The sequence below is a fragment of the Leptonychotes weddellii genome, chromosome 2 (genome assembly GCF_054177405.1).
Source record: "Leptonychotes weddellii isolate Sample4059 chromosome 2, ASM5417740v2, whole genome shotgun sequence".
Lineage (NCBI taxonomy): Eukaryota > Metazoa > Chordata > Mammalia > Carnivora > Phocidae > Leptonychotes > Leptonychotes weddellii.
In genome coordinates, this window is record NC_138370.1 from 167,543,278 (window position 1) to 167,556,984 (window position 13,707).

Consider the following 13,707-nt stretch of genomic DNA (forward strand, 5'->3'; position numbering starts at 1 on the left):
AACTACTTGACACATCTCTCTAATTTAATTGTATTTATTTTCACATTTCTAAAAATAACCTCTCTGAAAACAGCTTCTGGGCACAAATTCAAAACTATAAATTGGCCAAGCTGACAGCACTCTCCTCCTTAGCATCCTCATTTAGGAAATGCCCCCTAAGTCATTTGTAGCTTCTATTTTTTTTTAAATACTATACCCACGTAAAATTTCCAGCTGTCACCTGGCATGGTCAATACTTGAGGGGCACCTGCTATGGGCCGCAAGTGGAAGTGGGTCCAGGATTCACAGGTAACTCAGATACAATCCTGCTCCCAAGAGGTCATGTCCAGGCTGGGCTTCTTGGACCAGAGACCACCTCAGATCCATCCCACCGTTGATGGCATCAACACCAGTGGCCACCTGACCATGCTTTCAGAAACCATGGTCTAGGCAGAGGAAACGATAATATCCAGACCACCTGTCAGGAAGAAGAGATTTGCTCAAATAACAATGAACAGTTATTAAACTGTTATTAAACAATTAAACTCTGTGTCAAGTGCTGCTCCATGAACTTAATTCATTTATTCCTTAAAACATTATTTGTTCCATTTCACAGGTGAGGACACTGAGGCAGAGTTACTAAGGAGACAGAGAAAAGGATTCCTGGGGGTGGTGTCGGGGTGAAGAAGGTGTTCTGGAGAGGATTCCTGAGTGAGTGTTGCCAGGTAACTGGGGGTGAGGGGGCGGGGGTGAGGGAGAGGTTACAGGAAGAGGCATTGAAAGTAGAAGAAAAAACTGCATGCCAATAAGTCTATTGGAAGTCTCTTTAACTCATCCAGGGGTACAGATGTAAGCCCAAACTAGGGCAGGTGTTATAAAAAAAAAAAAAGGAGAGAAGAGACAGAGACAGGAGTATTGTAAAAGAAGAAAAAATCAGCAGGACTTGATTGATTTGATGCAGAGACAGGACAAAGAGGAATTCAAATGCCTTACAGAGGGTCTGGATGGACTCCAACCCCTGAAGCCAGAAATGCAGGAAGAGGGACAGTACTGGGGACAGCACTGGAAGACAGGATGAGGAGTTCAGTTGGGGGGATGCTGTCGGCTATGCCCATAGGACATCTTAGAGATGTTCAACAGGCAGCAGCCCCGATGAGTAGAGATTGATAGATGTTCTGGAGGCTGGAGATAAGAGGTTGACAGGTAACCTATTGGCAATGGGAGCCAACATCAGTAAAGCATGCTTTCTATACTTTGATGGGCATGGAAATCCTCTGGGGACCTTGCTAGAAATCTAGATAATAATTCAGTGGATCTAGGATGGGTCCTGAGAGTCAGCATGTCTAACAAGCTCCGGGTGATGCTGATGCTGCTGGTGGGCAGACCACAGACCTACTTTAAGTAGCAAAGTAGTTGAATGTTTGAGGCCCCAAGGAAGAGTATTTGGAGAAAAAAGCAGCGGATTGACAACATACACCTGTAGGAACACTAATATTTCAAGGCTGGATGTAGACACCTGTTCATGAGGATACAGAGATGAAATGGTCAGAGGGGTAAAAGAAGAAGTAGGCCTGAATGAACTTTGTCTCAGTAGCCAAGGACAGACAGAGTTTGACAAACAGGTGTGTTCAGCACAGCCAAATGGGAGAAGTCAGCCTCTAGCGTCTAGTGGATCACAGAACATGGAAACACTGCTCTGACTTTCAGTAGCCAGTCTCACCGACTGGCTGAGATGGAGACCTCAAGAGCAGTAACTGGGTCTGGTCTACACTGCATCCCAACTGCTCACCCAGCACCCAACATACAGCAGATATAATGAGCTGGATTGTAACCCCCAATTCATAGGTCAAAGTCCGAACCCCCAGCACCTTAGAATGTGACTGTATTTGGAGGCAGGGCCTTTAAAGAGGTAATCAAGGTAAAATGAAGTCATCGAGATGGGCCCTAATCCTGTATAAGTGGTGTCCTCATAAGAAGAGGAAATTTGAACACAGGCACATGGACACACAGAGGAAAGACCGCGTGAGGACATAGCAAGGAGGCCATCTCCAAACCAAGGAGAGAGGTCTCGGAAGAAACCAACCTCACCAACACCACGATCTCAAACTTCTAGACTCCAGAACTGCGAGCAAAGAAATTTCTATTGTTTAAGCCCCACTGTCTGTGGTATTTTGTTATGAAAGCCCTGGCAAACTAATGCAGTCGATGTTCAAAAATAACTCACCGAAGTGGCATGGGATAGTGTTGCTGACGTGGAGCCCTTAAAGGCTTTGGTTCCCACATCTCGCTTCTCCGGCATCCTCTGGTTCTGGTATGGCGGGAGTTTCTAGGTATTCCCCCACACACATGGCCACCTTTCCCATACCTCTGTGACTCCTCCGTGAAAGATGCATTGGCAATGGCATAGAATACAGGTAGCCGAAAGCAGAGCTGTAGGTAGCTGTGAGGAGAGGATCGGAGAAGGCAGTCTGGGGGACCACTGTGCAAACAAGTTCCATCAGAACATAATGCAAAAAAATCACTTTAAAACAATTTGCTTGGGAAAAGCAGGTATCTTATTAAGGTAAGAGTTGCGTGCAGAGAAAACATCACAAAGCTTCCTCTCCACAGTGTAGGGATACAATAGGAGGATTTTCCAGTCTTGCTTTAAGACACCTCAGTATTTTCTTCTTCACCAAAATGCCTGGCACCTAGCAGGGCTCCCTTCTCAAAAGGCACATCATTAAATCCTAAAAATAACCATTGAAGTATTTATGTCCAATTTGTATAGATGAAGATACTTAGGCACAGAAGGAACCACACAATAAATGTAGAGGCAAAGATTTTATCTCGGATTCTCCTGACTCCAAAGCCTGCAAGCTTTTTACTCTTCCAAGCACCTTCTTTTTAATGAGTTACCTTCCTTCAGGGCTACCTGCAATGCTTATTTTTACACCGATTTGCCTGAACACCATGCAGGCCCCACAGAAAGGTCCACGCAGGACCTGAAAGTCCAGCCACAAAGGACCGAGCTGGTGGCCCCTTGATGTACCTTCCCTGGGGACTAAAGTCACCAATGCCCTTTGCTATGTTAATCAATAGGCCCCTAAATCTAGTTCAAAGAAGACCATTGTCTGGGATCTGAATTGCTCATTCCACAATGGGTTCAAATGATCCCTCTGTTTACCTGCAAATTTCAGGAAGAGACCAGGCTCTTTTATGAACTGTTGTCTCCATGATCAAAGCAAATCACTCAGCCTAGTGATCAAAGAGAGGCTAACTCCCAGCTGGCCTCCTTTCCCAAACTGCACAACTCCCCCTACCTAAGCCATAATTAAAAAATGGCTCAGCTCAAGAATTTTGATTATGATATATAAATGACCTTCTCACCAGCAGGCTTTGAACAAAGCTGCAGAGAGGGCCAGTATAAGCCTCAATATTATGAGAAATTATGGTGACACTTAATACTGTGATTTTGTAGGTCAATATGCCTTGACAGTTTCTAACCTGCTAATTGGCCTTAGAATCTTGAGGGCGCACAGCACAACCCACGTAGAAAGGGGAAGGAGGAGGCAAGGTGGAGGGGAACCGAGGGGCTGAAAAACATGCCCCAAGCCTTTGAAACCCTCCCCGCTTCCACTCAGCACTATTTGCCAACAGGACCTCTGAGAGACTGTAAATTGAAGTGTCACTTGGTGACATCCTGTGTCTGGGGTAGTTTAGTGAATTATGTCGGCAGCTGACACAATATGCATAACAAACATCTTGTTTCCCAGGCTGACACCATCCCGCAACTCAGGAGATCTAAATTACCCATGGTGGTGGAGTGGGGTGAGGGCGGGCCTTCTGAAATGTGACTTATTAGTAAAGGTTGGAGCAGAGGCCAAGGAGACAACACAACTTAGCTAAGCTTCTCCAAAGGTGGGGAGGTCAGAACAGTAAGTCATTTTTGCAAGATAAAATAAATCATCCCAATCACCGGGAAAATAACAGCCGCCCATCCTTGGTGATCCGGACAGAGCATGTGCAGTGCAGAGGGTGCTTGTTGACAGGCAGTCAAGGCCAAGACCTCTGAAACTGAGCCCGTGAGAGGGAATATCAGGGCAGCACTGGGCAAAGTGAAGCCATCAGAAAGTTCTGAATTTTCCTTGCAGCTGAGGCTGCTGATGCATGCTGAAAAAGCCAGGTGAGAGCACCCTTGGAAGTGAGTGCTCAGGGTACTGACCTGATAGGACATTTAAAAGAAAACTGCCATCAGTATATTCACCTCAACTTCCCCGACCCGGAGGTCATCAGATTTCGTGGCACAAGTGACCTGGCTATGGGGCTGCGCTTCTATAATTCTCAAACTATTCTAGTTCTTATCCAGCAGACTTGACATGGGGGAGAAGAGGGGTGGGCCATGGGGAGTGGATGTGCCAATTTGAGGAATAGGAAGGGAAGTGGACTGGAATTCCAGAGATCCCAAGTAATATGCAAGTTGAATAATATGCAAGGGGAAGTGGAGGACTGGGAGGGACGGGGTGATCTGCAGGTAGCCCATTACCTCAGTTGCCCACATGGGCTCAGACCTACTCATGTTTGTCTTCAGAATGTAATCATAACATTGCAATAACATGTTTGAAGATTGCATGTGCAGACACTAAAAGCTCTACAGATACTATCTTTTTAAAAAGATTTCATTTATTTATTTGACAGAGAGAGAAAGAGAGAGCATGCACAAGCAGGGGGAGTGGCAGGCAGAGGGAGAGGGAGAAGCAGGCTCCCTGCTGAACAGAGAGCCTGATGGGGGGCTTGATCCCAGGACTCTGGGATCATGACCTGAGCTAAAGGCAGATGCTTAAATGACTGAGCCACCCAGGCATCCCTACAGATACCATTTTTGAATGTCCCCACAAGTGTCCCCTATTTGTTATCCTATCTTGCAGATGAGTGAACTTGAGGCTTTGCGAGGAACCTGCTGAAGTTCACACAGCCAGTAAATAACAGAGCCAGGATGTGAACTCAAGTCTTTCTAGTGGCAGAGATTAGTCTGCTTGGAACTTCTAGTCCTGTGCAGCCTAGGAACTGCTCAGAAAATATTTGTGAATTCACATCAAAGGGATACATGAGTGCCAAGTTGATGAATAAATAAATGAGTAATATCTTCACCTTGGAGTGGCCCTATATTCTTTTACTCTCTGGGTCATAAAATTATTTTATATAAATTGAGGTCTATGTGACAAAAATAAACAGTTGCTACTGTTCTATTAGTAGTTAATGATAAGCAAATCCATTGTTAATAATTAATAAAATGAACTATTCAGTGTAATTCAACTGTATTTCTTTACAGCCTTCCAGAACCAGGGCTATACAAGATATAAGTAGGACATAAAAAATGCTTTGTAAATAATAAAGCTACTACTATCACATATTACAGCAATAGGTCAAAGGCAACAAAAAAATATATCATTTGGATAAATGGCGCAAGGCACTTGACAAAATTTGTGGCCAATTTCTATTTTAAAGATTCAAGTATGAAAATAAGAAAAGCTGCTGAGCATAAAAAGGAAATATATTTCATTGTAACAGTTGGCAGTCTCTTAAAGGTAAAATATCAAAATCAAGAACCAAGAAATCAAGCTTCTTATCATTATATTTTACATTGTTTGAGGAATTCTGTCTCAAGGAAAAAGAAATAAAAAAAACAAATAGAAATAAAGAGAATTTTTTTCTTTATAGATCGTGTACTTATCTATCTAGAAACCAAAGGACCATGGTAGAAACTATCAAAATTTAATAACGTTTAGAAGTTCAAACCCAAGATAAACAAAGATTACCAAAAATAACGTGTAAAATAATTTTGCAAAAGCCTATTTCCAGTAGCAACAAAAATGAGATATCATAAATAATGCTGATGAAAACTGTGTGACCTATATAAAGAAAGATTTTGAGGAGAGATGTAAAGGAAGCCTTGACTGCAAGAAGAGAGACCACATGGTGATGAGGAGTGTTGCAAAGGTTTACATTCTTAAATTGTAAAAAACCTGACTTTGACAAAATGGTTCTGAGGTTAACCTATAAAAAGTAAACAGGATATTTAAGAAATTTTTAAGGGGAAGTACACTATATTTTATAAAGCTATTAAATTTTAAATAGTGTGACAATGGTGCAAAAAACAACATCAGGGACAATAACCCAGAAAAATGGTCCTGCTATATATCATATTCTAATATATGATAAAAAATTCATCACAAGTCAATTCCCAGTAAAGCTAAGGTTTTTCAATAAACAAGGCTGGGACAATCGGCCAAAAATCTGGAACACAATCATTTAAATAATTACCTCATTCCATATACCAAAAGACATCTCTGACTAATTATAGAATATAACATTTATAAGTAAAAACAAAGAGAATTCAGTTTCATTGCTTTGTCTGGGAGGGAGAACATTTTCTATTCTAATAATTCTGTGAATTATTATTCTAAAAATAATTCACAGAGGGCAAGACAGACACATCCTGGTGTGTTGCACAGGCAACACCCAACCAAGAAATGGATTCTTGCTTATGTCACATTTGCTTACATTTCAAAAATAACCCTTGTAGACAATTACATATCAATTAAAATGCTTGCAAGGTATAAACAAAAATGTAGTGATAACTAGCAAACTATGAAAAATAATTCAACAAATGTGAAAACAGGTAAGAAAGGCATGAAGACTCCTGTAGGTGAGTCAGTAAAGGAAAGAAAAATCCACCAAAAAGGGAGCTGTAGTTAGTAAATAAAATATGAGAAAGTGTTCAACCTCAGTGATCATTATGGGATACTATTTTTTGCTGATCAGCCATTTTATCTGTGTATGTCTTAAAAAAATAAAATAAGGGGCACCTGGTGGCTCAATCGGTTAAGTGTCTACCTTTGGTTCAGGTCATGATCTCAGGGTCCTGGGATCGAGCCCCGAATCGGGCTCCCTGCTCAGCTGGGAGCCTGATTCTCCCTCTCCTTCTGCTGCTCCCCCTGCTTGTGCTCTCTCTCTGTGTCAAATAAATCAATAAAAATCTTTAAAAAAAAATAAGATAAAAAAGACAAATAATGGCAAAAGTGAGGTGAGACAGACCACATCATGCATTACTAATGGCAAATTAATGGGTAGTTTTGGAAAGGAATGAAGCAATCTGTAGAACTTTAAAATGCCATTTGCATACTTTGACCCACGAATTCCACTTTTGGGAATCTATCCTAAGTCAGTAATTCTAGGTATAGAAAACACTCTATGAATGAAGATGCTAAATGCTGTGGTATATAGAATAGCGAAAGATTATAACAGTTCTTCAACCTCAGAAGAATGGTGTGATAGGTTGAATTCTATCTCCCAAAAAAGGTATGTTCAAGTCCTAACCTCCATCACCTGTGAATGTTACCTTTGATGTCATCAAGTTAAGATGAGGTCACACTGAAGTAGAGTGGGCCCAAATCCAATATGATGGGTGTCCGTAGGAGAAAAGAAGAGACACAGAGACACTCAGAGAGAAGTCCACACATACATGGAGGGTTGGAGCAAAACATCTACAAGCCAAAGCCAAGGAATGCTAAGAATAGCTGGCAGCCACAGGAAGCTAGGAAGAACCCATGGAACTGATTCCCCCCTGGAGCCTTCAGAGAAAGCATGACCACACAGACACCTTGATTTCAGACTTGTAGCCTCCAGGACTGTAAGCACATAAATTTCCATTGTTTTAAGCCACCCAGTTTGTGGTAATTTGTTACCTCAGCCCTAGGAAACCAATGCAAAAAATAACACATTTGTGTTCATTGAAAAACAATTTCTCAATGGAATATTCAACCCCTGAAAATAAATTAAATCTGTGTAATTATTTAGAAAAAGTGTTACAATATTTTATAAGTAAATAGAACACAAAAATCTATAAAATTATGAATGTTATATGCTAAAACAATTCTCTGGTGCATAGAAAAAAAGATTGGAAGGGATTTAAACAAAATGTTCAAAGTGGCTGTGTGTATACAGCAAAATGTCTGTGTGTTTTCTACTTTTCCAGAGTCCTCAATTGCCTAAAATACATCCACAATTAATTATCATGGCTGGTTGAGACTAATCAAGACTCTCCCCTTGGACTGGGATTCTAGCTGTCCCTTATAGGGCTGTTGACCCTGAAGTTGAAAGGCCTGAACAAAATCGGGCTTCTATCAAGAAGAAAGAGGGTAGGATGTTAGGGCAACAACGAAAAATGCCTGGTACCACATCACTGGAGGTACCCAAGTTTTGATAGAAGCTGTGAAGAGGGGGATAGTAACGATATTATAACTGATGGAGAGAAGCAAGAATGTATTTCCTGAAGAGTGCTACAAGGCCATTTAATTCATTGGTAAAGCTCAACACGAGTATGACAAAAACTGATCACCTACGGAACCAATCTTAGAATAATGGATAAACTAATTTTCCTATTCTTGGTAAACCAAATACTAGAAAATTCCCTACAGCTCTTCTTTTTATGATTATGTAGGATTCAGTCAATCACAAAAGCTAAGTTCACAAAATCCAGTGGTATATTTTCATGATTCAGTTGGGTATACCCTGATCTAGTTATTTAAATGTGCATTCATTCATATTTCTTGAACATCTCCCATATGCTCAACACTGGGTTATGAGTTCACAATACAGCAGTGAACAAAACATCACAGTTCCGATCCTCAAATATCTTGCAGTCACATTTGAGACACAGACATGAAACAAAACATAGCGTACGATGTATAATTATGACTGTGATTAGGTGGCACAAAGGAGAGACAACAGGCACCATGGGAGTGTATAATGAAACCTCTTCTGGCCTGGAGAGATAGGGATGTAATATTCATGCTGACATATTTAAGATGAGGTTAAACTGATTCTTCAAGAGAAAGGAGAAATTTGCCAAGCAAGTTGGAGAAGGGGAGTGATGTAAGCATCCTGCATAGAAGGAGCAGCTGGTGCAAAGGTCCCAAGTCTAGAACTATTCAGATTGGTTGGAGGAACTAAGAGAAGGAGAGTGTAATTGGCATGCGGTCAATGTGGACGGCACTCGAGATGAGGCTGGGAGTCCATGCAGGGTCCTGAAGACAATGCTACAGATAGGGGACTCATCCTGAGTGCAATGGGAAGCCACTGAAGCATTTTGAAAAGAAAAGAGAGTGACTTACACTTTAAATAGATCAGGACAGGGCAGCAGTAGATGAGGTGAGACAGGGGAATGGTGATGGTAGGACAGCGACAATAGAGGCTTACACTGGGAACAGATTTGAGATGCGTATATATAACTGAGTGAATCTGGTCACATTAGAACATCGACACATTTTGAAGACTAGCAAACACTGTACTGCATGATCTAATAAGGTTCCCTTTTGATCTAGTCACTCATGCATTCATCCAACATTCACTCACTACCTGAAAACAATATATTCAAAGGCGCAAATTCATTATTCAGGTGTATCCATCCTGTTGAGTGCATCTGCTGAGTTTTCCACACCAACAGTTATATTTTTTATCTGTTTATCTTTATGTTTCATCTAATTATGTTTGTTACCTGCTTAGTCTTTTCTCATCATATCCATTTTTGGATTTATTAATGCAGTAATAAATAGAGTTCTTTATCTCTAAATAATATTGAATGTACTTTTAAAAGTTTTATTCTACCTATTCTTGATTTTTCACTCTATCTCCTTATATATACAGTTTTATTGTTTTTCGGTTTGTTGTCCGTTTCATAATCTGGGTCTTTCTCAGTTATTTAGTGACTCTTCTGTTCTCCCTTATGTGAGCTGGGGTGGGTGATAACTTTCATTAATGCTATGCTGTCCTGTGGTATTATATCCTTATTCAAAGAATATTTACTCCCCATGCATGCAGCCTCCACAAAATGAGTATGCAACTGTGAACCTCTGATATTAGGCTTGGCCATTTGCCTTTCCCTAGCCAATGAGCTGTTAGCAAGCCTAATATGAGAGGTGACTTGTTTTCGTGGTTAATCTTGCTTTCTTAAACTTTTGCCATCTTCCTTGGAAGAACATTCCTGCACAGCTGCTGGAACCAGAAAACTGAGAAACTTGGGGAAAAGATCCAAACCAATTCTGTGGCCTGGAGCCAAGAAAAAAACTAAACCCAGCTTAGATCAGCTATGTGTCAGCCAACTCACATCCCATCACTAGAAACAACACCACCCAGCTGGCCCTCAGGTTCATGAGTGAGAAGTAAATGTTTATTACAGAATGTCACTGATATTTTTGTGGTGGTTTGTTACACAGCAATAGCTGACTGACACATCTTATCCCTTCTACAAAGGATGTTTCACAGTTTCTGGTCCATGAAGAGTTTTGTCCTATTTTCAAGTGCTAGTGTTATTTATTTATTCATTTATTTATTTTCATTTTTCAATATACATTAATTTATTATTTTAATTTTTTACCTATCATTCATAGGTCTTTGATGAGGAAGGGGACGTTTCAAAAACTTTTCAAGCCACCATCTTTGAAATTAAAGTATATACAAGGTGTGCAATCAGAATTATTCTAACTGGTTCAGTTAGAAATCTCTAAGCAATTTTAGGTGGACCAAAGAATAGCACTTGAAGGCTCCTCCAGATCTAGTAAGAATTTTTAAAGTATAGCAAAGCGTTGTCCCACAGGTGATACCACCAGCACCACATCTGAGCACAGACACGTGGGTGGCATTTCTGCTTCCGGAAGTCACCACTAGGACCTCTGCCCCTGCCATCTTTGCAGGCCGGGTCCTGTCACTGGTTTTACCGGCGTAGATTCTGCCCAGCACCCGCATCTTCTCTTCGCTAGTATCTGGATTGAAATCTCATGCAGTAGTTTGTGACCCAGCGCATGAGTCACATTCCAGCAAGGGAAGTTGGAAAGGTGAATTTCTGGCTCCATCTGGGGGAGAAGTGGACCCATAACGAAGGGAAGTTCTCAAACACAAAAGGCCAGCTAAAAAGTTGACAGCCATGCCTTATGATCACTGCTTAGTTATGTTAGAGATGAAATAAAAAGAAATAAAACAAGCCTACACATTTATAAAGGTCATGGACTACAGCCTTCAATTACAAGTAATCGCGATGATACTCTCAGATGCTCGTGACAGAGTACCTGTCACACAGCAGGCACTCATCAAATGATAAATCAGTCAATCTATAAATAAAACCACAAACTACTTCTATAACATGAAGCACACTTAGTCCTTTATCGTAGAGTTTTAGTCGTGCCAGTGAGTCATTTTGGTCTTCTGTTCACATCTCCATCCTTTACTCCATTTATCACTTTTGATCTTCTGGTGGGATGATTTCATTTTATAGTACAAGCTTGTCAGAGCCTTGCCAGATGTACCTCCTTATGCCTTCCCACCTCCTAGTCCCCTGGCTAACAGTCTTTCCTGGAAACATGCTCATTCTAAGTAGTTGGTCTGGATCAAGAATTTAAGGAGATAGAAACATTAGTGGACCAGTGATCCTCAAAATTGTAACTTGAGGGGCATGGGTAGGGAGAAAAAAGTTCTGGCATTGCAAAATTGATATATCATAAAGGTGTTTCCCCTCCTTTCCTATCCTCCTGAACTATTGAAATTCCACATATGAAGTGAAACAGAGCACAGCAATTGTAAATTAATGATTTTTGCTGTGAAAAGCCAGAAAAATACCCATAACTTTCTCACTTTGTTAATGTAAAAATAACCTTTGCACTTTATGTTTTTGGTAGATTGGGCAATGTTGAGTTAACCACACTTTTGAAAATTTTTTAAATAAACATTTATTGAACACTGGCCATGTGCCAGATTTGGGCTGTGGGGCAGAGGTGAGCAATATCAATGGGGTACCTGCTCCAAATCAGCTGCATTTTTTAAAACACTTTATTTATTTATTTATTTAACAGGGAGAGAGAGAAAGCACATAAGCAGAGGGAGCAGCAGAGGGAGAGGGAGAAGCAGGCTCTCCACTGAGCAGGGAGCCTGATGGGGGGCTTGATCTCAGGACCCTGGATCATGACCTGAGCTGAAGGCAGGTGCTTAACTGACTGAGCTACTGAGGCATCCCTAAATCTGTTGCATTTGAACTTGGTCTTCCAGCCAGATGACTCCATTAAGATCAAAATATTCCTTTATCTAAGAAAATAAATCAATATCGCTCTGAGAAAAAGGAAGAATCAGGAAAGAAGGGAAAACGGGGAGGAAGGGAAGGAAAGATAGAGATTCTTAGCCTGGGTTCTTCTGCAAGCAGATTCAGAGACAAGGGCTCACATGTGAGAAAGTTATTTTGGAATTGTGAGCTCAAGAAGCAGAAGTGAGGGAAGGGGACGTAAAATAGAAAAGAGAGACTGCCTATCTCCTGCATGCCTTCTATTTTTCATTGGTGAAAAATAAGGTGAGTGGATACTTGATCCCACTGAGAAGCCTTCTGGAATGTGGAAAGAAGGGAGGAGGAAGAAGGAAGGAAGAAAAAGAGGGCAGAAGAGGAAGAAAAAATATAAGTTCTTGGCATTCTGATTTTTGAATCAGAAGCATTAACAGAGAGATGCCTGGGTGGCTTAGTTCGTGAGCCTCCGACTCTTGGTTTTGGCTCAGGTCATGATCTCAGGGTCATGAGATCAAGCCCCACGTCTGGCTCTGCACTCTGCGAGGAATCTGCTTGAGATTTTTCCCCCTCCCTCTCCGGCTACCCCTTTCCTGTCTCACATGCCCGCGCTCACTCTCTTTCTCTAAAGGGACAGTGGAAGAGGGAGAGAGAATCTGAAGCTGACTCCACGCTCAGTGTGGAGCCTGACTTGAGGCTCGAGCTCATGACCCTGAGATCATGACCTGAGCCAAAACCAAGTGTTGGAAGCTTAACCAACTGTGCCACCCTGGCGCCCCATAAATAAAATCTTTCTAAAAAAAGAAGCATTAACAGAAACATGACTCAAATATTTGAAGTTCTCCTATATTAGGTTATTATAGCTCACCCTTACTAATTATTCTATTTGATGAGAACAACCCTTGGAAGTACTATTCCTCATATAGTGGTGTGCTTAAAAGTGTGGACTCTGGAGTCAGCTTAGGATGAAACAATGTCTCCATCACTTATTAGTTATGTGACCTTGGGCAAATTACTTATCATTCTTTTTCATCTGTAAAAATGGGAATAATAAATGCACATACCTAAAGGGTTGTTTGCTGTGAGGATTAAATAAGTTAATATTTTTAAAGTACTCAGAATGGGTCTGGCATAGATAGTAAGTTACTTTTACAAATGCCTGTTTTTTTCTGATGCTCTTAACTGTGGCTAAAGGACAGATTTCAAATGCCTTCTGATCCATAAAATAGGAGAAGCTCCTGCATTAACAGAATTACTTTGAAACTCTTCAAAGTAAAATCCTCTACAAACTGTCCTAAACATGGCTATGGGGCAGCCAAATGAGCAGGACCCAGCCAGGAAGATCTGGAACGGAGGGGTGGGGCTCAGCAGGGAAAGTGCATTTTGAGCAAATGCACATCTCACTGATCAACAGCTTCTCGTGGGATGTCCTCCCTAAATTGTTTCTCTAAAACGGAAAATCCTCATTCTAGGCAGGGTGCCAGGTTTTCTCTCCTCTGTACCCGATGAGAGAGTGCTCGCTTCTCCTTGGCCATTGGGAACGAAAGTGAAGCCAAGATCTGTTTTAGTCCAAATGCTCAACATTTATGGCAACGTGTTTGGATGGTTTACAAAGGATAACCCTCCTCTTGCACTCCAGTTGAAAG